Source organism: Carlito syrichta, unplaced genomic scaffold (genome assembly GCF_000164805.1).
Source record: "Carlito syrichta isolate Samal-C Ts95f unplaced genomic scaffold, Tarsius_syrichta-2.0.1 Scaffold304743, whole genome shotgun sequence".
Lineage (NCBI taxonomy): Eukaryota > Metazoa > Chordata > Mammalia > Primates > Tarsiidae > Carlito > Carlito syrichta.
In genome coordinates this window covers 438,585-443,355 of record NW_007248839.1, presented here as the reverse complement: position 1 = coordinate 443,355, position 4,771 = coordinate 438,585, and positions in this window count along the sequence as shown.

Genomic DNA, 4,771 nt, shown 5'->3' with positions numbered 1-4,771 from the left:
ACTCCAGTCTGGGCAACAGAGTGAGACTCCAACTCAAAAAAAAAAAAAGAAAAGAAAAACCAATGTCTGTTTGTTTATTATGATATAGTAATTCACACAGCACAGTGCACACCAGGTGGTGCTGACTATAAACTGACTACATACTTAAATTGACCCTTATGACAAATTGGAATTCTGCTTGAGTTTATATTTGTATTTGTTCCCCCAATTTAAATGTTAATTCTCAGATCCAGTATAATACTCCATCTGAAGTTGATGTGCGTGGCACTAGAATTGGGTCCTTTAACACAATTTGAGTGATGTAAGAATAGACAGTGGCCTTTTTTTCTTTTTTCTTTTTCTTTTTTTTTTTTTTTGAGTAGGAGTCTCACTCTGTTACCCAGGCTAGAATGAAGTGTCATGCTCACGGTCACCGCAGCCTCGACCTGCTGTGTTCAGGAGATCCTTCTGCCTCAGCCTTCCAAGTAGCTAGAACCAAAGGCGTGCACTAGCACGTCTGGCTAATTTTTTTAATTTATTGTTGAGACGAGGTCTCACCAAGTTGCCCGGGCTGGTCTTGAACCCCTGGACTCAGGCAATCCTGTCACCTCTGCTTCCTAAAATGCTGGGATTACAGGTGTGAGCCACCACATCTGGCTAGTGGTCTCTTTTTCTTTAAAACACAATTTTCTGGCCAGCTACTTGGAAGGCTAAGCAGAAGGATCACCTGAGCCCAGTAGGTTGACGCTGGGGTGGCCGTGAGTGTGCCACTGCTCTCCAGCCTGGGCGACAGAGTGAGACTTCGACTCAAAAAATAAATAAATAAGAAAAAGAAATAACAAAACGCAGTTTTTAAAACTGTTAGTGACACACTCCAAAATCTGTGAGTTCTCTTTATGAATTTTATTTGTCAAATGTGCATTCCTTAAAAGGATGATAGCATGTGCCCTACAATAGTGGTCGCTCCTGGCCACCGCAGCCTCGACTTACTGGGCTCCGGCAATCCTTCCGCCTCAGCCTTCCAAGTAGCTGGAACTACAGGCGCGCGCTACCACGCCCGGCTAATTTTTTGATTTATCGTAAAGATGAGGTCTCGCCAAGTCGCCCAGGTGGGTCTCGAACCCGCGGGCTCAGGCAATCCACTCACCTCAGCCTCCCAAAGGTATGGGATTACAGGCTGAGCCACCGAGCCCAGCATTAATATCCTTTTAAGCTCAATCTCTACTTACCTCTGACTTCAGTCTTCTGTTTGTTATCCTCAGAGAAAAAAACCAAAACTTTTTCCACAAACAAAACCTCTGATCCTAGATATGTCGGAATGTAACCTGCTGGCTGTTCTTTTACCACTTTCATTTATCTATTCTTTGTCTTGTCTCCGAGGATACCTGACTCACTGGGTATATTAAGTATGCACTGTTTGTCAGACACTGTTCTAGTCACTGAGGATGCTACTACAAACAAATCAGAGTTCTTGAATTCAAAGAACACATAGTCTACAAGGAAGACAAGGCAAACAATAGAATGTGCAATGCATGACAGTAGAAGCAACATGGCATATAACATAGTGGTTGTGAGCATGGAGATGGAAGCCAGACAGCCTGTGTTTGCTTGCCAGCTTTGCACTCATATAATCTCAAAAGAGCTACTCAACCTTCCTCTGCCTTAAATTCTGCATCTGCGAAACAGGAATGATAATAGGACCTGCTTTGCAGGATTATTCTCTGGATTGAATGAAGGCCTGGACATCATAAACATTCAAAGCGTCATAGGTGTGTTATAACAAGATTAATTTAGGAAGAGTCCCTGATGGAGTGGGAGGACAGTGGCAGTCAGAAAACAAGGATAACACTCAGATTTCTAGCTTATTAGTGGTGCTATTTACTGAGATTTGAGGCAGAGGATGAAGAGAAGATTTAAGGCTTGTTCATGAATTCACTTTTTAAAAAATATTTATTGGCTGGGCACAGTGGCTCAAGCCTGTAATCTCAGCACTTTGGGAAGCTGAGGCAAGAGGATTGCCCGAGCTCAGGGGTTCGAGACCAGCCTGGGCAATTTGGTGAGACCTTGTCTCTACAATAAGTCAAAAAATAAGCTGGGTGTGGTAGTGCACACCTATAATTCCAGCTACTTGGAAGGCTGAGGCAGAAGGAGCTCCTGAGCCCAGCAGGTAGAGGCTGTGGTGATCGTGAGCATGCCACTGTACTCCAACCTGGGCGACAGAGTGAGACTTCGACTAAAAAAAATTTTATTTATTTATTTAGTTTAAGAGATAGGGTCTCGCTCTGTCGCCCAGGCTGGAGTGCAATGGTGCCACCATAGCTCACTGCAGCCTTGAAATCCTGAGCACAAATGATCCTCCTGCCTCAGCTTCCTGAGTAGCTGGGACTACAGACGTCATCATGCATGGCTAATTTTTTTAAAAAAATTTTTCTGTGGAGACAGAGTTTTACTATGTTAGGCTGATCTCGAACTCCCCAGCACAAGCACTCCTCTTGTCTCAACCTCTCAAGGTGCTGGAATTACAGGCATGAATTTACTTTTAAATCTTTTGAATAGGCCAGGCTCGGTGGTTCAGCCTGTAATCTCAGCAATTTGGGAGGCTGAGGCAAATGGATTGCCTGAGCCTGTGGTTTTGCGACCTGTCCGAGCAACTTGGCAAGACATCGTCTCTACAATAAATCAAAAATTAGCTACCTGAAAGGCTGAGGCAGAAGGACTGCCTGAGACCAGCAGGTCAAGGCTGTGGTGGCCGTGAGTGTGCCACTGCACTCCAGCCTGGGTGACAGAGTGAGACTCCAACTCAAAAAAAAAAATCTGTTGAATTGAGCTTTCTGAGGACTTTATTACTACTCTTTCTGCTACTATTAGCTCAGTGCCAGACACTGTGGTAAGTGCTGTACATGAATTATCTCATTTAGTCCTCACAGCAACCCCAAAAAGTAGAACAATCATTATTATCTGAGGCTCAGAGAGGTAATTATCTTGCCCAAGGCCATGCAGTTTAGTTAGTAATGGAGCAAGGCTTTAAATTCAAGTTCAATTTCAGAACCTGTGCTTTCTGTTCAGATTTTAAGTGGAGATGCCCAGTAAAACGGTTGTATGCATGAGCACTGCATTTAGGAAGAAGAACTGGGCTGGTGATTGGTGCTTGGCAGTCATCAGCAAAAGGTGCTAGCAGAAGTCATGAGAACAAAAAAGATAGACCCAAGAGAGTCTGTGAGCACTGAGAGGAGACAGCTGAAGACAGCCAGGTGTGGTTGTGTGTTCCTTTTCAGCCCAACTATTCTGAAGACCGAGGCAAGAGGATCCCTTGAGCCCAGGAGTTCAAGACCCATCTGGGCAACACAGCAAGACTCTGTCTTAAAATAAACAAATAAGTTTTTTAAAAAAGAAAATAACTGACGACTAAAGAATACAGATGGTTCCCAACTTATGATGGTTCAACTTAGGATTTCTTTACCCTTGTGCGAAAGCAGTACCCATTCAGAAGAAACATTACTTCAAGTTCCCATAAAACTATTCTGTGCCAGGCTCAATGGCTCAGCCTGTAATCCCAGCACTTTGGGAGGCTGAGGTGAGTAGATTGCCTGAACCCGCAGGTTCGAGACCCGCCTGGGCAACTTGGCAAGACCTCATCTCTACAATAAATCAAAAATTAGCCAAGCATGGTCGCGCGCGCCTGTAGTTCCAGCTATTTGGAAGGCTGAGGCGGAAGGATCTCCGGAGCCCCGCAGGTCGAGGCTGCAGTGGCCAGGAGCGGCCACTGCACTCCAGTCTGGGTGACAGAGAGAGACTCCAACTCAAAAAAAAAAAAAAACCATTCTGTTTTTCACTTTCCATATAGTATTCAATAAATTTCATGAGATATTCAGCAGTTTATTATAAAATATGGTTTGCGTTAGTTTTGCCCAACCGTAAGCTAATGTAAGTGTTCCAAGCATGTTTAAGGCAAGGCTAAGTTATGATGTTCAGTAGGCTAGATATATTAAATGCATTTTTTTTTGAGTTGGAGTCTCACTGTCACCCAGACTGGAGTGCAGTGGCATGCTCACAGCCACCGCAGCCTCGGCCTGCTGGGCTCAGGTGATCCTTCCACCTCAGCCTTCCAAGTATCTGGAACCACAGGTGTGTACCACCACACATGGCTAATTTTTTGGTTTATTGTAGAGATGAGGTCTTGCCAAGTTGCCCAGGCTGGTCCCAAACCCTTGGGCTCCTCTTGCCTCCACCTCCCATAGTGCTGGGATTACAGACATGAGCCATCGTGCCTGGCAAATACATTTTCAATTTATATTTTCAATTTATGGTGGGTGTACTGAGATGTAACCCCATTGTAAGTAGTTGAGCAAGTTCTCTTAAGATTTTTATGATTGATAGAAGAGCAGAAACTCCCAAATGAGCTCTAGCCTGGTCAGAAGAGTGAGATCCCGACTCAAAAAAAAAAAAAAAGAAAAAGAAAAAACTCCCAAATGAGACTGAAGAGGAGTAGCTGGAATAACAGGAGGAAAAGTAAGTGACCCAAGGGGTCCAGTGCTGCAAAAAGGACCATAAAGAAAATATTGGAAGGTGTAAAATAGACTTAACTCTGAGGAGATTGTTGATGTCCTAGGAGAGAAAAGTTTAGTAGAGAAACGAGGATGGCAGCTAGACAGTCTTAATCCATTCGGGCTGCTATAACAAAATACCACAAACCATGTGGTTTATAAGCATCAGAAATGTATTTCTCACAGCTTTGGAGGCTTGAGGTCTAAGATCAGGGTGCTGGCATGCTCGGGTTCTAGTGAGGGCCTCT